Consider the following 22,603-nt stretch of genomic DNA (forward strand, 5'->3'; position numbering starts at 1 on the left):
TATCTATTATCTAGCTATTATATATCCATTTATCTATCTATTATATTTCTATTATCATCTATTATCTGTCTATATCTATTATCTATCTATTATCTATCTATTATATATCCATTTATCTCTATCTATCTATTATCTATTATCTCTCTATCTATTATCTATCTATCTATTTATTATCTATCTATCATCTATCTATTATCTATCTATCTATCTATCTATCTATTATCTATCTATCTATCTATCTATCTATCTATCATCTATTATCTATCTATCTATCTATCTATCTATCTATCTATCTATCTATCTATTATCTATCATCTCTGTCTCTGTGTGTAAACATTATTCTTCAATGGAGTATGTAAAATAAGAGGTTGGACAAAGAAATTACATCACCGTTCTTTTTTTTTTGTTAAATAATAGATCTTTACTTAGATTACAAAAATGCAGACAAATCCGCATGTAAAAACCGCACGGATTTTTACCTGCGTTTTCTGCCAAGAGATGCAGAATCCGCACAGAAAATTCCACAGGTAAATCTGCAACGTGTGCACATAGCCTAAGGATTAATAACGGATTGTACCTGGAGGACAAAGAGTAAAAAATCCTCCAACTTTTCTGGATGAAACTCCGAGCGCTGTTTTATATGTTGTGTGACCCTGGCTCAGTCAGTGACAAAGATCGTCCACCTGCCCCAGTGAATATCATTGGGCCAACATTGATCTGATTGTTTCGACGGACCGAGATTATGGTTGTGTGTACAAATCCTTAGGCTATGTTCACACTGGGCGTTTTTGCTGCGTTTTTCAATGCAGTTTTTTAATGCAAATTTTCAGCTGCATTTTACAGTACCAGCACTGTCTATGAGATTTCAGAAATCTCACGCACACAGTTAGTTTTTTTTGTCCTCAGTATTTTGTGCTTTTCTTGGTTTTCACAGAATGGAGCAGGTCACTTCTTTCAGTGTTTTATACCCATTGAAAGTAATGGGTGGTGAAAAAACTCTGACAAAAACGCAAGTATCAGGTTTTGCTGCGTTTTTTGTGTCAAAACCTTATGAAGTGGAAAATTAGATTTTTTTTGTCACTAAACTTTATCAGCATGCACAAGAGTCAAAGGTAGCGTTATAAAAACACAGCAAAAAACTGCAGAAAAAAACTGCAGAAAAAAACGCAGCAAAAACGCCTAGTGTGAACATAGCCTTACTGTAAGTGATCATTACCAGATGGTCATTCTCTGCCGTGCAGGATACCCCAGTCCTTTATCATGTATACTTACAGAAGTAATACTGCACGCAACACCGAGACCATGCAACCTGCTCTATAATGCACTAATGATGATACTGCAAGGGAACTACAAGTACCAGCACACCTGCATATAACTCAAGGCTGTTTGGAAGAGATTGCATGAAGATTCCGGTCTACACAGTAAGACTTATTCTAATACAGGTCACATAGCTTTGATATACTTATGCCAGTCTTAAAGGGGTTGTCCTGGATTTTTTTTTTATTACTATGGGCGTAGAAAGGAGCCAGCAGATAGTTGCTATCTACCTGTCTGTCGTACCCAGCTCCAGCTCAGAGAAGTCACTGACGGAGAATCAGCTGCTCCACTTCAGCAGAGCAGCGTTTCCTCTTCCTCTACTGCTCTGTGGATGGGACTGCTGCCATCATGCTGATTGATTGATGGCTTCCCGCAGTTAGGAAGCAGGGAGCCAGCTGTCAATCAGCATGACGTTGGCAGTCACACCCTGTCAATAGAGCAGTGCGGAAGAGAAGGCGCTGCTCTGTCAACGTGATGTCAGAGGTAGCCATTGAATCGTCAGCAGTAGCGGTCTGTGACCACAGAGATCGACATCAGGTACAACATAAGCCATAATAATAATACAAAAATAGTCCTGGATAGCCCCTTTAATTCTTGCTCATGGTTCATGCTCCATTCTCATGTGTTAGATCAGGTGCGGATTTGTTGTGGATTCTGCTCTGAATTCAATAACAATCTGCAACTTATATATGTTCTTTGGTTTCTACATCTCCTTTCACGTGCAACAAAAATATGTGTTGGCTTTACTACTTATCTTGGGTGGAAACGCCAAGAACTTGTCCCGCAGAGTGATAGTAAGGCTAATCTTGTGCAAATCTGCTGTAAATCAGCGGCAAAAATCCAAGCGTCAGCCAACATGTTGGGTATTAGGCAGACCCTAGTGTAAACGTGGCCTAGTGACACAGCACAGGAACTGTCCCAGCATGAGATTCCACATAATTGTTTACCATTGGTGCATTTACAAGCAATGTAAAGGGTTACAATGAACAGTATCGGCAGCTAACCCCTTTTAAAGCACGTCCTGGCACAATGTAAATGTGGTTTGTTAGGATTGTATAATTCTCTTTGTCTAGTGCTGTATACATATGTATAGTATTTTAGCTTCTGTGGCACAATGTTTAATGTGTGATTATTTGGAAAGCACAGTACTAAATTTAGCCACTAGATGGGGGCACAGAGATCAGTGAACTGTATACATTATAATAAGGGAATTAGCTTGTGAATAGTTAAGTTAGGAGGGGCCTCTGTGGGATAAGACAGAGAGCTTCCTGTTTTAGCTCAGTGTAGCTTGGGAGCTGAGCTCAGGAGGGCCAGAGTGCCCTGACAGTCCAGATGGGCTTAATGCCCAGGACAACACAGTGGCCACGTAATGTTGCCAAGGGAGAAGCCCAGCCATCCAGAACCAGCAGCAGTGACAGCGTTTAGTGAGAATTGGAGCTGCAGGAAAATTCCACAACAGCAGGCTACAGCAGTGTTGGAACAGAGGCTGAAGGAAAGGCCAGGACAGTACAGGGACGCAGGTGGCTCCATTATGTGGCAACTTATCGCATGGGCTGATGCCCTCAGTTCTGGAGCAAAACGGCTGAGGAAACCCCATAGCGCAGTGAGTTTGAACAGAGAGAACGCTGCGTTACCGCTAAAGGTGGTATGGCCCGGTAATGTACTGAAGGCCGTAGGAAGAACAGCAGGAGCAGTGACACCAGCACAGAAGGGCAGGTCGGTCACCATTTTGCAGCTGACTTCAGGGGCTGTAGTTCTTGTGTCTGGGGCAAAACAGACTGCAGGACGCCTGACTGTGACAGAGCTGAAAAGGGAGGACGCTGAGGAACCGTATGAGATGGTCCGACCCGGATACGTGCTATGTGACAGAAAGCGTAGAACAGAGAAAAAGGAAGGAATGTGCATTGTGGAAGCTGATGTTAATGCTGTGAAGAATATGGATAATAATAATAATAATCTTTAACCCCTTCACCCCCAAGGGTGGTTTGCACGTTAATGACCGGGCCAATTTTTACAATTCTGACCACTGTCCCTTTATGAGGTTATAACTCTGGAACGCTTCAACGGATCTTGGCGATTCTGACATGGTTTTCTCGTGAAATATTGTACTTCATGTTAGTGGTAAAATTTATTCGATATAATTTGCGTTTATTTGTGAAAAAAATGAATATTTGGCGAAAATTTTGAAAATTTTGCAATTTTCCAACTTTGAATTTTTATGCCCTTAAATCACAGACATATGTCACGCAAAATACTTAATAATTAACATTTCCCACATAGACTTTACATCAGCACAATTTTGGAACCAAAATTTTTTTTTGTGACGGAGTTATAAGGGTTAAAAGTTGACCAGCAATTTCTCATTTTTACAACACCATTTTTTTTTAGGGACCACATCTCATTTGAAGTCATTTTGAGGGGTCTATATGATAGAAAATAACCAAGTGTGACACCATTCTAAAAACTGCACCCCTCAAGGTACTCAAAACCACATTCAAGAAGTTTATTAACCCTTCAGGTGTTTCACAGAAATTTTTGGAATGTTTAAATAAAAATTAACATTTAACTTTTTTTCACAAAAAAATTATTTCAGCTCCAATTTGTTTTATTTTACCAAGGGTAACAGGAGAAAATAGACCCCAAAATTTGTTGTACAATTTGTCCTGAGTACGCTGATACCCCATATGTCGGGGTAAACCACTGTTTGGGCGCATGGCAGAGCTCGGAAGGAAAGGAGCGCCATTTGACTTTTCAATGCAAAATTGACTGGAATTGAGATGGGACGCCATGTTGCGTTTGGAGAGCCCCTGATGTGCCTAAACATTGAAACCCCCCACAAGTGACACCATTTTGGAAAGTAGACCCCCTAAGGATCTTATCTAGATGTGTGGTGAGCACTTTGACCCAACAAGTGCTTCACAGAAGTTTATAATGCAGAGCCGTAAAAATAAAAAATCATATTTTTTCACAAAAATGATCTTTTCGCCCCCAATTTTTTATTTTCCCAAGCGTAAGAGAAGAAATTGGACCCCAAAAATTGTTGTGCAATTTGTCCTGAGTACGCTGATACCCCATATGTGGGTGTAAACCATTGTTTGGGCGCAGGGCAGAGCTCGGAAGGGAAGGAGCGCCATTTGACTTTTCAATGCAAAATTGACTGGAATTGAGATGGGACGCCATGTTGCGTTTGGAGAGCCCCTAATGTGCCTAAACATTGAAACCCCCCACGAGTGACACCATTTTGGAAAGTAGACCCCTTAAGGAACTTATCTAGATGTGTGTTGAGCACTTTGACCCAACAAGTGCTTCACAGAAGTTTATAATGCAGAGCCGTAAAAATAAAAAATCATATTTTTTCACAAAAATGATCTTTTCGCCCCCATTTTTTTATTTCCCCAAGGGTAAGAGAAGAAATTAGACCACAAAAGTTGTTGTGCAATTTGTCCTGAGTACGACGATACCCCATATGTGGGGGTAAACCACTGTTTGGGCGCATAGCAGAGCTCGGAAGGGAAGGAGCGCTATTTTACTTTTCAATGCAAAATTGACTGGAATTAAGATGGGATGCCATGTTGCGTTTGGAGAGCCCCTGATGTGCCTAAACATTAAAAACCCCCACAAGTGACACCATTTTGGAAAGTAGACCCCCTAAGGAACTTATCTAGATGTGTTTTGAGAGCTTTGAACCCCCAAGTGTTTCACTACAGTTTATAACGCAGAGCCATGAAAATAAAAATTATTTTTTTGTTCACAAAAATGATCTTTTAGCCCCCAGTTTTGTATTTTCACAAGGGTATCAGGATAAATTGGACCCCAAAAGTTGTTGTCCAATTTGTCCTGAGTACACTGATACCCCATATGTGGGGGGGAACCACTGTTTGGGCGCATGACAGAGCTCGGAAGGGAAGGAGCGCCATTTGGAATGCAGACTTAAATGGATTGGTCTGCAGGCGTCACGTTACATTTGCAGAGCCCCTGATGCACCCAAACAGTACAAACCCCCCACAAGTGACCCCATATTGGAAACTAGACCCCCCCAAGGAACTTATCTAGATGTGTTGTGAGAACTTTGAACCCCCAAGTGTTTCACTACAGTTTACAACGCAGAGCCGTGAAAATAAAAAATCTTTTTTTTCCCACAAAACTTATATTTTGGCCCCCAGTTTTGTATTTTCCCAAAGGTAGCAGGAGAAATTGGACCCCAAAAGATGATGTCCAATTTGTCCTGAGTACGCTGATTGTTGTGGATTCTGTTTGTGGGCTCCCTCTGGTGGTTACTGCTGGTACTGGGTGACTTTGGTGGGTTGCGGCCTTTGGTTTCCACCTGTCCATCAGAGGCTGGGTGTTTCCTATTTTACCTGGCCTTTCTGTCATTTCCTTGCCGGCTATCAATGTATTCAGATGTGCTCTGTTTTGTTCCTGCCTACCTGCTCCCAGATCTTTCAGGATAAGCTAAGTGCTGATTTTCAGTTGTTTGGTTTTTTTGTCCAGCTTGCTTATTATGTCTCTATGCTAGCTGGTAGCTCTAGTGGACTGAGGTTCTCCCCATGTGCCATGAGTTGGCACATGGGTTCTTGTAATCTCAGGATGGTTTTTTGATTAGGGTTTTTTGCTGACCGCTCAGACCCCTTTTGAATCGTTCTGCTTTCTAGTTTACAGCGGGCCTCTATTTGCTAAACCTATATATATCATCTCTATGTGTGTGCCTTCCTCTCATTTCACCGTCAATACATGTGGGGGGCAACTATACCTTTTGGGGTTCGTTCCTCTGGAGGCAAGTGAGGTCTTTATTTTCTCTGCAGTACTAGTTAGCTCTTAGGCTGGTGCGTGGCATCTAGAACCAACGTAGGCACGCTCCCTGGCTATCTCTAGTTGCGTTTGTCAGGCGTAGGGCAGCGGTCAGCCCAGGTTCCATCACCCTAGAGCTCGTCCGTTATATATTTGTACCTTGCTTGTCCTGTGCTATCCCTAGCCATTGGGATTCATGACAGTATAGCCGGCCTGCAAAGTGTTAATTGTTTGGGCTGAAGCAGGAGAATAAGAAGTGTTTAAGGGAAAAAAATTTTTTTTTTTTTTTTTTTTCCCTTCAGAGTTTTGCTGCCTAGCCCTTAATTGCTGTCTAGCTGCTTCTTACCTCCTCTTAACCCTTGAATGGCTCTGATCTTAGCTGTTTAACATGGATGTCCAGAGTTTGGCTTCCAGCCTGAGTAATCTCGCGGCAAAAGTTCAAAACATACAGGATTTTGTTGTTCACACTCCCATGTCTGAACCTAGAATTCCTATTCCAGAGTTCTTCTCTGGAGATAGATCTACATTCCTGAATTTCAGGAACAATTGTAAATTGTTTCTTTCTTTAAAATCTCGCTCCTCTGGAGACCCTGCTCAACAGGTCAGGATTGTAATATCTTTCCTGCGGGGCGACCCTCAGAATTGGGCATTTGCATTGGCACCAGGGGATCCTGCATTGCTCAGTGTGGATGCGTTTTTTCTGGCATTGGGATTGCTCTATGAGGAACCCAACCTGGAGATTCAGGCTGAAAAGGCTTTGTTAGCCCTCTCTCAGGGGCATGATGAAGCGGAAATATATTGTCAAAAATTTCGGAAATGGTCGGTGCTTACTCAGTGGAATGAGTGCGCCCTGGCTGCAAACTTCAGAAATGGTCTTTCTGAGGCCATTAAGGATATTATGGTGGGGTTCCCTACGCCTACAGGTCTGAATGAGTCTATGGCTATGGCCATACAGATTGATCGGCGTTTGCGGGAGCGCAAACCTGTGCACCAGTTGGCGGTGTCTTCTGAACAGGCACCTGAGACTATGCAATGTGATAGAATTCAGTCCAGAAGTGTACGGCAAAATTATAGGCGGAAAAATGGATTGTGTTTTTATTGTGGTGATTCAGCTCATGTTATATCAGCATGCTCTAAACGCACAAAAAAGCTTGATAAATCTTTTGCCATTGGTACTCTGCAGCCTAAGTTCATTTTGTCTGTGACTCTGATTTTTTCACTGTCTTCCATTTCCGTTGATGCCTATGTGGATTCGGGCGCTGCCCTGAGTCTTATGGATTGGTCATTTGCTAAACGCTGCGGTTTTAGTCTGGAGCCTCTGGAAGTTCCTATTCCTCTGAAGGGAATTGACTCTACACCATTGGCTATGAATAAACCGCAGTATTGGACACAAGTGACCATGCGCATGACTCCCGTTCATCAGGAGGTGATTCGCTTCCTTGTACTGTATAATTTACATGATGTACTAGTGCTGGGGCTGCCATGGTTACAAACTCATAATCCTGTCCTGGACTGGAAAACAATGTCTGTGTTAAGCTGGGGATGTCAGGGGGTTCATGATCATGCACCTCCGATTTCAATCGCTTCATCTACTCCTTCTGAGATCCCTGAGTTTTTGTCTGACTATAGGGATGTTTTTGAGGAGCCTAAGCTCAATTCGCTCCCTCCTCATAGAGAGTGTGACTGTGCTATAGAATTGATTCCTGGCAGTAAGTTCCCTAAGGGTCGTTTATTTAATCTGTCACTGCCAGAGCATACTGCTATGCGGAATTATATTAAGGAGTCCTTGGAAAAGGGACATATTCGTCCATCTTCGTCCCCTCTGGGAGCAGGGTTTTTTTTCGTGGCAAAAAAAGATGGTTCCCTGAGGCCTTGTATAGATTATCGCCCTCTGAATAAGATTACAGTCAAATATCAGTATCCATTGCCATTATTGACTGACTTGTTTGCTCGCATTAAGGGGGCTAGGTGGTTCACTAAGATAGATCTTCGCGGTGCGTATAATCTGGTGCGGATAAAACAAGGTGATGAGTGGAAAACCGCATTTAATACGCCTGAGGGCCATTTTGAGTATTTGGTAATGCCTTTTGGACTCTCCAATGCTCCGTCAGTCTTTCAGTCCTTTATGCACAATATTTTCCGTGAATATCTGGATAAGTTTATGATTGTGTATTTGGATGATATTTTGGTGTTTTCTGATGACTGGGAGTCTCATGTTCTACAGGTCAGGAAGGTGTTTCAGGTTCTGCGGGCCAATTCTCTGTTTGTGAAGGGCTCAAAGTGTCTCTTCGGAGTCCAGAAGATTTCTTTTTTGGGGTACATTTTTTCTCCTTCTACTATTGAGATGGATCCCGTCAAGGTTCAGGCTATTTGTGACTGGACACAACCTACATCTGTTAAGAGCCTACAGAAGTTCTTGGGGTTTGCTAATTTTTATCGTCGGTTCATTGCAAATTTTTCCAGTATTGTTAAACCTTTGACTGATTTGACTAAAAAGGGTGCTGATGTAGCTAATTGGTCTCCTGCGGCTGTGGGGGCCTTTCAGGAACTTAAGCGCCGGTTTTCTTCTGCTCCTGTGTTGTGTCAACCAGATGTTTCACTTCCTTTTCAGGTTGAGGTTGATGCTTCCGAGATTGGAGCGGGGGCGGTTTTGTCACAGAGAAGTTCTGATGGCTCGGTGATGAAGCCATGTGCATTCTTCTCTAGAAAATTCTCGCCCGCCGAGCGCAATTATGATGTGGGTAATCGGGAGCTTTTGGCCATGAAGTGGGCATTTGAGGAGTGGCGTCATTGGCTTGAGGGTGCTAAACATCGTGTGGTGGTCTTGACTGATCACAAGAATCTCATTTACCTTGAGTCTGCCAGGCGTTTGAATCCTAGACAGGCTCGTTGGTCGTTGTTTTTTTCTCGTTTCAATTTCGTGGTTTCATACCTGCCAGGTTCAAAGAATGTGAAGGCAGATGCTCTTTCCAGGAGTTTTGTGCCTGACTCTCCTGGAGATTCTGGGCCTACTGGTATCCTTAGGGATGGGGTAATATTGTCCGCCGTATCCCCAGACTTGCGACGTGCATTGCAGGAGTTTCAGGTGGATAAACCGGATCGTTGTCCACCAGAAAGACTGTTTGTTCCGGATGATTGGACCAGTAGAGTCATCTCCGAGGTCCATTCTTCTGTGTTGGCTGGTCATCCTGGAATATTTGGTACTAGAGACTTGGTGGCCAGGTCTTTTTGGTGGCCTTCCTTGTCTAGGGATGTGCGTACCTTTGTGCAGTCTTGTGAAGTGTGTGCTCGAGCTAAGCCTTGCTGTTCTCGGGCCAGTGGGTTGTTGTTATCCTTGCCCATCCCGAAGAGGCCTTGGACGCACATTTCCATGGATTTTATTTCTGATCTCCCGGTTTCACAGAAAATGTCCGTTATCTGGGTTGTGTGTGACCGCTTTTCTAAGATGGTTCATTTGGTGCCCTTGCCTAAGTTGCCTTCCTCCTCTGAGTTGGTCCCTTTATTTTTTCAGAACGTGGTTCGTTTGCATGGGATTCCGGAGAATATCGTTTCTGACAGGGGATCCCAGTTTGTGTCTAGATTTTGGCGGACATTTTGTGCCAAGATGGGCATTGATTTGTCTTTCTCGTCTGCATTCCATCCTCAGACGAATGGCCAGACGGAGCGAACTAATCAGACCTTGGAAACTTATTTGAGGTGTTTTGTTTCTGCTGACCAAGATGACTGGGTTGCTTTTTTGCCACTGGCCGAATTTGCTCTTAATAATCGGGCTAGTTCTGCCACGTTGGTCTCTCCTTTTTTTTGTAATTCGGGGTTTCATCCTCGTTTTTCCTCTGGTCAGGTGGAGTCTTCGGATTGTCCTGGAGTGGACGTGGTGGTGGACAGGCTACATCAAATTTGGAATCAGGTGGTGGACAATTTGAAGTTATCTCAGGAGAAGACTCAGCAGTTTGCTAATCGCCGTCGCCGCGTGGGTCCCCGACTTCTTGTTGGGGATTTGGTGTGGTTGTCTTCTCGTTTTGTCCCTATGAAGGTCTCTTCTCCTAAGTTCAAGCCTCGGTTCATCGGTCCTTATAGGATCTCGGAGATTCTTAACCCTGTATCTTTTCGTTTGGATCTCCCAGCATCGTTTGCTATTCATAATGTGTTCCATCGGTCGTTGTTGCGGAGGTATGAGGTGCCCGTTGTTCCTTCGGTTGAGCCTCCTGCTCCGGTGCTGGTGGAGGGAGAATTGGAGTATGTTGTTGAGAAGATCTTGGATTCTCGTGTTTCCAGACGCAAACTCCAGTATTTGGTTAAGTGGAAGGGTTATGGTCAGGAGGATAATTCCTGGGTGGTCGCCTCCGATGTTCATGCGACTGATTTGGTCCGCGCCTTCCATAGAGCTCACCCTGATCGCCCTGGGGGTTCTCGTGAGGGTTCGGTGACCCCTCCTCAAGGGGGGGGTACTGTTGTGGATTCTGTTTGTGGGCTCCCTCTGGTGGTTACTGCTGGTACTGGGTGACTTTGGTGGGTTGCGGCCTTTGGTTTCCACCTGTCCATCAGAGGCTGGGTGTTTCCTATTTTACCTGGCCTTTCTGTCATTTCCTTGCCGGCTATCAATGTATTCAGATGTGCTCTGTTTTGTTCCTGCCTACCTGCTCCCAGATCTTTCAGGATAAGCTAAGTGCTGATTTTCAGTTGTTTGGTTTTTTTGTCCAGCTTGCTTATTATGTCTCTATGCTAGCTGGTAGCTCTAGTGGACTGAGGTTCTCCCCATGTGCCATGAGTTGGCACATGGGTTCTTGTAATCTCAGGATGGTTTTTTGATTAGGGTTTTTTGCTGACCGCTCAGACCCCTTTTGTATCGTTCTGCTTTCTAGTTTACAGCGGGCCTCTATTTGCTAAACCTATATATATCATCTCTATGTGTGTGCCTTCCTCTCATTTCACCGTCAATACATGTGGGGGGCAACTATACCTTTTGGGGTTCGTTCCTCTGGAGGCAAGTGAGGTCTTTATTTTCTCTGCAGTACTAGTTAGCTCTTAGGCTGGTGCGTGGCGTCTAGAACCAACGTAGGCACGCTCCCTGGCTATCTCTAGTTGCGTTTGTCAGGCGTAGGGCAGCGGTCAGCCCAGGTTCCATCACCCTAGAGCTCGTCCGTTATATATTTGTACCTTGCTTGTCCTGTGCTATCCCTAGCCATTGGGATTCATGACAGCTGATACCCCATATGTTGGGGTAAACCCCTGTTTGGGCACACGGGAGAGCTCTGAAGGAAAGGAGCACTGTTTTCCTTTTTCAACGCAGAATTGGCTGGAATTCAGATCGGATGCCATGTCCCGTTTGGAGAGCCCCTGATGTGCCTAAACAGTGGAAACCCCCCAATTATAACTGAAACCCTAATCCAAACACTCCCCTTACCCTAATCCCAACAGTAACCCTAACCACTCCTCTAACCCAGACACACCAACCCTATTCCCAACCATAAATGTAATCCAAACCCTAACCCTATCTTTAGCCCCAACCCTAACTGTAGCCCCATCCCTAGCCCCAACCCTAGCCCTAACCCTAGCAATAACATTAGCCCTATCACTAGCCCTAACCCTAGCCCTAACCCTAGCCCCAACCCTAGCCCTAACCCTAGCCCTAACCCTAACCCTAGCCCCAACCCTAGCCCTAGCCCTAACCCTAGCCCCAACCCTAGCCCTAACCCTAGCCCTAGCCCTAACCCTTGCCCTAACCCTAACCCTAACCCTAGCCCTAACTCTAGTCCTAACTCTAGCCCTAACCCTAAAGGCCCCGTCTCACTTAGCGACGCTAAAGCGATCCCGACAACGATACGACCTGTCAGGGATCGTTGCTGCGTCGCTATGTGGTCGCTGGTGAGATGTCAAACAGTGAGATCTTCCCAACGATCGCTGCTGCGATCTCGCTGTTTGACATCTCACCAGCGACCTGTAGCGACCTGTACAACGATGTCACATGGGAGCTATTATGACGATTCAGTCTCTGAGTCGTCAACGAGGTCGTTGGTAAGGTGTCAAACACAGCGATGTGTGCTACCCAGCAGGACCTCAACGATCAAAAAAAGGTCCAGGCCATTTCGACACGACCAGCGATCTCACAGCAGGGGCCTGGTCGCTGCTACGTGTCACACATAGCGAGATCGCTATTGAGGTCGCTGTTGCATCACAAAACTTGTGACTCAGCAGCGATCTCGCTAGCGATCTCGCTTAGTGAGACGGGGGCTTAACCCTAACCCTAATGGGAAAATGGAAATAAATACATTTTTTTATTTTTTTATTTTTCCCTAACTAAGGGGGTGATGAAGGGGGGTTTGATTTACTTTTATAGCGGGTTATTTAGCGGATTTTTATGACTGGCAGCCGTCACACACTGAAAGACGCTTTTCATTGCAAAAAATATTTTTTGCGTTACCACATTTTGAGAGCTGTAATTTTTCCATATTTGAGTCCACAGAGTCATGTGAGATCTTGTTTTTTGCGGGACGAGTTGACGTTTTTATTGGTTACATTTTCGGACACGTGACATTTTTTGATCGCTTTTTATTCCGATTTTTGTGAGGTAGAGTGATCAAAAACCAGCTATTCATGAATTTCTTTTGGGGGAGGCGTTTATACCGTTCTGCGTTTGGTAAAATTGATAAAGCAGTTTTATTCGTCGGGTCAGTACGATTACAGCCATACCTCATTTATATAATTTTTTTATGTTTTGGCGCTTTTATACGATAAAAACTATTTTATAGAAAAAATAATTATTTTGGTATCGCTTTATTCTCAGGACTATAACTTTTTTATTTTTTTGCTGATGATGCTGTATTGTGGCTCGTTTTTTGCGGGACAAGATGACGTTTTCAGCGGTACCATGGTTATTTATATCAGTCTTTTTGATCGCGTGTTATTCCACTTTTTGTTCGGCAGTATGATAATAAAGCGTTGTTTTTTGCCTCGTTTTTTTTTTTTTTTCTTACGGTGTTTACTGAAGGGGTTGACTAGTGGGGCAGTTTTATAGGTTGGGTCGTTACGGACGCGGCGATACTAAATATGTGTACTTTTATTGTTTTTTTTATTTTATTTAGCTAAAGAAATGTATTTATGGGAATAATATTTTTTTTTTTCTTTATTTAGGATATTTTTTTTATTTTTTTTTTACACACGTGGGGAATTTTTTTTTAACTTTTTTACTTTGTCCCAGGGGGGGACATTACAGATCATTGATCTGACAGTGTGCACAGCACTCTGTCAGATCGACGATCTGCTGTGCAGGGCTGCAGGCTTACTAAGTGTCTGCTCTGAGCAGACACTCGGTAAGCCACCTCCCTCCCTGCAGGACCTGGATGCCGCGGCCATCTTGGATCCGGGACCATCTTGGATCCGGGACCTGCGGCGAGGAGGGAGGTAGGAGACCCTCGGAGCAACGCGATCACATCGCGTTGCTCCGGGGGTCTCGGGGAAGCCCGCAGGGAGCCCCCTCCCTACGCGATGCTTCCCTATACCGCCGGTACACCGCGATCATGTTTGATCACGGTGTGCCGGGGGTTAATGTGCCGGGGGCGGTCCGTGACCGCTCCTGGCACATAGTGCCGGATGTCAGCTGCGATAGTCAGCTGACACCCGGCCGCGATCGGCCGCGCTCCCCCCGTGAGCGCGGCCGATCGGCTATGACGTACTATCCCGTCGAGGGTCAGATAGGTCCAGGTCACCTCGACGGGATAGTACGTCTAAGGTCACAGAGGGGTTAATTATATAGCGCCAACATATTCCGCAGCGCTTTACAGTTTAACAGTTTCAAACACATCAGTCATAAGTAACAACGTTAACAATACAATAATTAAAGCACAATAAGACGACCCTGCTCATGAGAGCTTACAATCTACTATGAGGTGGGGGAGATACAAAGTACAGGTGTGTATTTACAATGATGTATTTACAATGATGGTCCAGCCATCTTCAGGGGGCGGGGGATGGATGGGGATAGTGAATGGGCTACACACACAAACATAAAATGACTTTGATTAGTGAACGTGGTAGGCCGCTCTGAACAAATGTGTTTTGAGCGAGCGCCTAAAACTATGCAAATTGTGGATGGTCCTAATAACTTTGGGTAGAGCATTCCAGAGGATTGGTGCAGCACGGGAGAAGTCTTGGAGTTGGGAGTGTGAGGTACGGATTAGTGCAGAGGTTAGTCGAAAGTCATTTGCAGAGCACAGCTGTCGGTTAGGCCAATAGACAGAAATAAGGGAGGAGATGTAAGGGGGTGCCGCACTGTGGAGAGCTTTGTGGGTGAGAACAAGTACTTTGAATTGTATCCTGTAATGAATGGGCAGCCAGTGTAACGACTGGCGAAGAGCGGACGCATCCGAGTAATGATTAGCCAGATGGACGACCCTGGCTGCTGCATTAAGGATGGACTGGAGAGGGGAAAGTCGAGTGAGGGGGAGGCCAATTAATAGAGCGTTGCAGTAGTCCAGGCGGGAGTGGATCAGGGCGACAGTGAGGGTTTTTGTTGTTTCCATGGTGAGAAAAGGGCGGATTCTAGAGATGTTCTTAAGGTGTAAGCGGCACGAGCGGGCAAGAGATTGTATATGGGATGTGAAGGAGAGATCGGAGTCAAACATAACACCCAGACAGCGTGCCTGCTGCCGGGGTGTTATTATGGTGCCACCCACGGAGAGGGAAATGTCAGATTTAGGGAGGTTAGTAGATGGGGGGAGCAGAAGAAGTTCAGTTTTGGAGAGGTTTAGTTTCAGATAGAGAGCATACATGATTTTGGAGACTGCGGACAGACAGTCAGTGGCGTTCTGTAGTACAGCGGGGGTAAGGTCAGGGGATGATGTATATAGTTGTGTGTCATCAGCATAAAGATGGTACTGAAAGCCAAATCTGCTGATGGTCTGTCCAACTGGGGCCGTGTAGAGAGAGAAGAGAAGGGGGCCAAGGACTGAGCCCTGGGGTACCCCGACAGTGAGAGGAAGAGGAGACAAAGTGGAGCCAGAGAACAGAACACTGAAGGAGCGGTCAGAAAGATAGGAAGAGAACCAGGAGAGAGCAGTGTCCTTAATGCCTAGTGACTGGAGCCTAGAGAGTAGGAGAGGGTGGTCAACAGTGTCGAAAGCTGCAGAAAGGTCGAGAAGAATGAGCAGAGAGTGGTCACCGTTACATTTTGCTGTCAGAAGGTCATTGGTCACTTCGATGAGTGCAGTTTCTGTTGAATGTAGGGGGCGGAAACCGGACTGTGACGGGTCTAGGAGGGAGTGAGTGGAGAGGAAACGGGTAAGGCGGCAGTAGACTAGGCGCTCCAGGAGTTTAGAGATGAAGGGGAGATTGGAGACTGGTCTGTAGTTGTTTGTGCAGGATGGGTCCAGGGTGGGTTTCTTTAGTAATGGAGTAATGATAGTGTTTGAAGGAGGAGGGGAAAATGCCAGAGGAGAGGGAGAGATTAAAGATAGGTGAGTTGTGATGACTGGAGAGAGAGACTGGAAGGTGTGAGGGAATTTGGTTGGTAGTGCATGTAGTCGGATGAGAATATGGATGTACAACCAGTAAAGTTGTTCGTTTGAAAGTTGAAATGGACTGTGTCTCTGTGCGGAACCGTATACAGGGAGCCTTCAGCAATACCGAGGAGACCCTGACGGGGCAGAAAATAAAGCCACAGTTATGAGAAGTAATGGACACTGTTTGCATGTGATGGGAGGGCAGGGCACGCTAACACAAATGCTCTCAGCCACGACTACCGCTCTGGCCCACCCTCACAGCAACACACAGTGACTTCTCTCTCGTATGGACGATAGTGCACATATCAATAAAGTGCACATCTGTGCTGCATTCATTACTTTTTTTTTGCCACTTTCAAAGAACTCAAGTTAAATGAACATGATTTTGTGCCATGCGTCAAAATGAAGGCAACACAGGCAAGCGAGCCAAACAGCCAAGGCAACTGGAAGGCAACTGGTCTCAGGAGGTGGACTGGAGTGTTTATCGGCTGCAATCCAGAGGATATGGTGCCCAGCTGTGATCCGGAGGGTATCGTGAACTGTGTAGTGCTGTCAGTTAAAGATTAACACGGCGGTGCAGTCGCCCACGGTAACAAGTCACAAAGGTGGATTGGTGTGTTTATTGGCTGCAATCCAGAGCATATGGTTCCCGGAGGATATCGTGTGCTGTGTTTTTTGTGAGTTGAACATTAACATGGCGGTGCAGTCGCTCACGGCAACCGGTCACGAAGGTGGACTAACCTCCGCTTTGATGTGGGCCCCGGTGGTGAACACGTATCAAAGCCGGGACATGTCAGCTGTTTTGAACAGCGGACATGTGCCCACAATAGGCGCGGGCAGATGCGCGATCAGCCCGCATCTATTAACTAGTTAAATGCCGCTGTCAAACTCTGACAGCGGCATTTAACAAGCGCTTCCAGTCATCGGGTCCAAAATGCGGGCATCGGTGACCCCGTCACGTGATCGGGCATCATCGGTGCATCGGCATTACAACCAGAGGTCTCCTGAAGACCTCTATGGTTGTTGATGCCAGATTGCTATAAGCACCACCCTGTGGTCGGCGCTCATAGCAAGTCTGTAATTCTACTACATAGGGGCGATCTGAGCATCGCCTCTATGTAGCAGAGGCGATCAAGTTGTGGCAGCTTCTAGCCTCCCATGGAGGCTATTGAAGCATGGCAAAAGTAAAATAAATGTTTTTCAAAAAATCTGAAAAAAATAAAAAAAATATAAAAGTTTAAATCACCCCATTTTCGCCCCATTCAAAGTAAAACAGTAAAAAAAAAATCAAACCTACACATGTTTGGTATCGCCGCCTTCATAATTGCTTGATTCATCAATAAAAAAAGGATTAACCTGATCGCTAAACAGCGTAGCGAGAAAAAAAAAGTGCAATTTTTTTTATTTTTTTATTTACCAAAGTTTGGAATTTTTTTCACCACTTAGATAAAAAAGAACCTAGACATTTTTGGTGTCTATAAACTCGTAATGACCTGGAGAATCATAACGGCAGGTCAGTTTTTGCATTTAGTGAACCTAGCAAAAATGCCAAACAAAAAACCAGTGTGGGATTGCACTTTTTTTGCAATTTCACCACACTTGGAATGTTTTTCCTGTTTTCTCGTACTTGAGATGGTAAAACCAATGGTGTCGTTCAAAAGTACAGCTCATCCTGCAAAAAATAAGCCCTCACATGGCCATATTGACAGAAAAATAAAAACGTTATGTCTCTGGGAAAGAGGGGAGCGAAAAACCAAACCGCAAAACTGAAAAAGCTCCGGTCATAAAGGGGTTAAAAGTCTGAGGAGGACATAGTATTCTGTAGTTCTTTCCTCTTCTTTCTTTGGTGCTCTTGAGGGGATCTGTCTGTGATCATCCAATTGGGGACTGGAAAAGGAGGAATTCCCAGAATTTAAATAGTACTTCTAGATCCTCCATTTTTTTCAAAAAATAATGTGAACCATTTTTCCTTACAGTGATATGTGACCCCACTGTCTTTAATTTTATGAAGAAGGGTTTGGAGTTGTCTTCTCATAAAGTGCGGCTAAAAATGCCAGGAAACAAGCGGATCTCGGCTCCTTCCATAGAAATTCTCCCATGGGACCAAGCATGCCTGAGTATGGTTTCTTTGTCAGTAACAAAAAGTGTAGTCTGCACAACACATCTCAAGGTTAGCAGAGTCTAGGGAGCGCTCTCGAGAGACCCAATGTATTCTATCTACTGTATATGTAGCTTCCAGGGGTCTCTGGGTAATTTGGTTAACCCCTTAGTGACAGAGCCAATTTGGTACTTAATGACCGAACCAATTTTTACAATTCTGACCACTGTCCCTTTATGGGGTTATAACTCTGGAACGCTTTAACGGATCCCGCTGATTCTGAGATTTTTTTTCGTGACATATTGTACTTCATATTACTGGTAACATTTCTTCGATATTACTTGCGATTATTTATGAAAAAAATGGAAATATGGCGAAAATTTTTAAAACTTTGCAATTTTCAAACTTTGAATTTTTATGCCCTTAGATCAGAGAGATATGTCACACAAAATAGTTAATAAATAACATTTCCCACATGTCTACTTTACATCAGCACAACTTTGGAAACAAATTTTTTTTTTGTTAGAAAGTTATAAGGGTTAAAAGTTGACCAGCGATTTCTCATTTTTACAACAAAATTTACAAAACCATTTTTTTAGGGACCATCTCACATTTAAAGTCACTTTGAGGGGTGTACATGACAGAAAATACACAAACGTGACACCTTTCTAAAAACTGCACCCCTCAAGGTGCTCAAAACCACATTCAAGAAGTTTATTAACCCTAGATGTGCTTCACAGGAACAGAAACAATGTGGAAGGAAAAAATGAACATTTAACTTTTTTTTTTTTTTAAACATTTTACTTCAGAACCAATTTTTTTTATTTTCACAAGTGTAAAAAGAGAAAATGAACCACAAAATGTGTTGTGCAATTTCTCCTGAATAGGCAGATACCCCATATGTGGGGGTAAACCACTGTTTGGGCGCATGGCAGGGCTTGGAAGAGAAGGAGCACTATTTGACTTTTTCAATGCAGAATTGGCTGGAATTGAGATCGGACGCCATGTCGCATTTGGAGAGCCCCTGATGTGCCTAAACAGTGGAAGCCCCCCCACAAGTGACACCATTTTGGAAAATAGACCCCTTAAGGAACTTATCTAGATGATTTTCGCCCACAAATTCTTATTTTCACAAGGGTAACAGGAGAAATTAGACCACAAAAGTTGCTGTGCAGTTTCTCCTGAGTACATCGATACCCCATGTGTGGGGGTAAACCACTGTTTGGGCGCACAGCTGAGCTTGGAAGAGAAGGAGCACCGTTTGACTTTTTCAATGCAGAATTGGCTGATATTGAGATCGGACGCCATGTCGCGTTTGGAGAGCCCCTGATGTACCTGAACAGTGGAATCCCCCCACAAGTGACCCCATTTTGGAAACTAAACCCATTAAGGAACTTATCTAGATGTGTGGTGAGCACTTTGAACCCCCAAGTGCTTCACAGAAATTTATAACATAGAGCCGTGAAAACAGAAAATCCTTTTTTTTCCCTCAAAAATTATTTTTTAGCTCTCAATTTTTTATTTTCTCAAGGGTAACAGGAGAAATTTGACCCCAAAATTTGTTGTCCAGTTTGTCCTGAGTACGCTGATACCCCATATGTGGAGGGGGACCACTGTTTGGGCACACATCGAGTCTCGGAAGGGAAGTAGTAACGTTTTAAAATGCAGACTTTGATGGAATGGTCTGCGGGCGTCATGTTGCATTTGCCGAGCTCCTGATGTAACTAAACAGCAGAAACCCCCAACAAGTGACCCCATTTTGGAATCTAGACCCCCTTAAGAGCTTATCTAGATGTGTGGTGAGCACTATGAACCACCAACTGCTTCACAGAAGTTTATAATGTAGAGCCATGAAAATATACAATTCATATTTTTTACAGAAAAATGATCTTTTCACCCCCAGATTTTTACTTTCACAAGGGTAACAGGAGAAATTGGACCCCAAAATTTATTGGGCAATTTATCCTGAGTATGCTGATACCCCATATGTGGGGGGGACCACTGTTTGGGTGCATGGCAGAGCTCGGAAGGGAAGGCGCGCCGTTTTGGAATGCAGACTTTGATAGAATGGTCTGCGGGCGTTATGTTGCGTTTGCAGAGCCCCTGATATGCCTAAACAGTAGAAACCCCCCACAAGTGACCCCATTTTGGAAACTAGACCCCCCAAGGAACTTATCTAGATGTGTGGTGAGCACTTTCAACGCCCAAGTGCTTCACAGAAGTTTATAATGCAGAGTCGTGAAAATATATATTTTTTTCCACAAAAATGATTTTTTTAGCCCCCAATTTTTTATTTTCCCAAGGGTAACAGGAGAAATTGGACCCTAAAATTTATTGTCCAATTGGTTCTGAGTACGCTGATACCCCATATGTGGGGGGGACCACTCTTTGGGCACACATCAGGGCTCGGACGGGAAGTAGTGACGTTTTAAAATGCAGACTTTGAAGGAATGGTCTGCGGGTGTCATGTTGCATTTTCAGAGCCGCTGATGTACCTAAACTGTAGAAACCCCCCACAAGTGACCCTATTTTGGAAACTAGACCCCCCAAGGAACTTATCTAGATATGTGGTGAGCATTTTGAACGCCCAAGGGCTTCACAGAAGTTTGACGCAGAGCCATGAAAATTAAAAATCATTTTTTCCCCACAAAAATGATTTTTTAGCCCACATTTTTGTTATTTTCTCAAGGGTAAAAGGAGAAACTGGACCCCAAAAGTTGTTGTCCAATTTATCCTGAGTACGCTGATGCCCCATATGTGGGGGTAAACCACTGTTTAGGCGCACGGCAGAGCTCAGAAGGTAGGGAGCACCAATTGACTTTTTGAACGCAAAATTGGCTGTCGCGTTTGGAGACCCCCTGATGTACCTAAACAGTGGAAACCCCCAATTTTAACTCCAACCGTAACCCCAACACACCCCTAACGCTAATCCCCACCCAATCCATAACCCTAATCAAAACCCTAACTCCAAAACACCCCTAACCCTAATCCCAACCCTAACCCTAATCAAATCTCTAAGCCCGACACACCCCTAATCATAATCTCAACCCTAACCTCAAACCTAACCCTAATCCCAAACGTAACTCTAATGCCAACCTTAACCCTAAAACCAACCCTAATCCAAACCCAAATCCCTAACCCTAATCCCAACCCTAACCCTAATTTTAGCCCCAACCCTAACCCTAACTTTAGCCCCAACCCTAACTTTAGCACCAACCCTAACCCTAGCCCTAACCCTAACTTTAGCCCCAACCCTAACGCTAACCCTAACCCTAGCCCTAACCCTAGAACTAACCCTAACCCTAGCCCTAACCCTAATTGGAAAATAGAAATACATTATTTTTTTATTTTATCATTTTTTCCTAACTAAGGGGGTAATAAAGGGGGTTATTTACTATTTTTTTTTATTTTGATCACTGTGATAGTATCTCACAGTGACCAAAATAAAACAAGAGGAAGAATCTTCCTCTGCCGGCCGGCACATCACGGCACTGCGCATGCGCCCGCCATTTTCTTCCCGGAGGAAGAAGCTGGCGGCCAGGAGGGGATGGGGGAGGACCCAGGGATGCCGGTAAGTATGATTGCGTCCCTGAATCCCCCTATTTCTCTGTCCTCTGATGTGCGATCACATCAGAGGACAGAGAATGACACGCCGTTTTTTTTTTGTGGTCGCTGGTAATCGGTCATTTACCAGCGATCACAAAACAGGGGTCGGTAAAAACCGACCCTGATCATGTTCTTTGGGGTCTCGGCTACCCCCGGCAGCCAAGACCTCAAAGATCTTCCGGGTGCCGGACGGCGGGCGCACTGCGCATGCGCCCACCATTTTTTTCCCGGAAAAAGATGGAAGCGCCCATCGGGAGCCACGAGGAGGATCGGGGGAGATGGGTGAGTATCGGGGGGCTATCAGGGACCCATTTCTCTGTCCTCTGATGTGCGATCACATCGGAGGATAGAGAAATTAAATGGGAAATCGCGTTTTTTGGGTTTTTTTGCGGCCGCCGGTAAACGGTTATTTACCGGTGATCGCAACCTGGAGGTCTGTAAAAACTGACCCGAATCATGTTCTCTGGGGTCTCGGCAACCCCCGGCAACCGAGACCACAGAGAAATTCCGACTCTGGGGGTCGCTATATACTTTTTCCACAGCGCCGTTAATTAACGGTGCTGTGGTTTAAGTACCCTTAACTGCCACCGTTAAAAGGCGTATCGGCGGTCGTTAAGGGGTTAAAGATAATTACATTTTGCAGATAATTTTTGGAGTTAAGGTACCTTCACACTAAGGTGAGTATGTACTGTTTTTTTTTTTTTACTTTTACAATGGTAACCAGGGTAAATATCGGGTTACTAAGCGCGGCCCTGCACTTAGTAACCCGATGTTTACCCTGGTTACCCAGGTGCTGCAGGGGGACTTCGGCATCGTTGAAGACAGTTTCAACGATGCCGAAGTCGTTCCCCTGATCGTTGGTCGCTGGAGAGAGCTGTCTGTGTGACAGCTCCCCAGCGACCTAAACAGCAATGCTGCAGTGATCAGCTCGTTGTCTATATCGCTGCAGCGTCGCTGAGTGTGACGGTACCTTTAATACTTTCAAGGGTCCCTTTAAGACGGATAATATTTAATCTCCCTCTGTTCTCTTGGTCACAACATTGTGTGACCCTATCTGACAATGAGGTAGAGGCCTCTTCAGTAAACACAGTTCTTGTAGATAAGGACTCTAGGTCACTTCTAACAGCTGTAAGTGCCCTTTCTTGTGTAGCTTCCACTCTAGCAATTAAAGCGTCCAGATCTTGCCTAGTAGGTAAAGCTTTAGTCAGGACATGAAAACTTTGTAAGTCTATCTGTGTCATAGCTCCAAAAGTAATAGGGAAAGCATCGGTGCCATCATGGCTGAGCAGCATGTGAG

The sequence above is a fragment of the Ranitomeya variabilis genome, chromosome 1 (assembly GCF_051348905.1).
Source record: "Ranitomeya variabilis isolate aRanVar5 chromosome 1, aRanVar5.hap1, whole genome shotgun sequence".
Lineage (NCBI taxonomy): Eukaryota > Metazoa > Chordata > Amphibia > Anura > Dendrobatidae > Ranitomeya > Ranitomeya variabilis.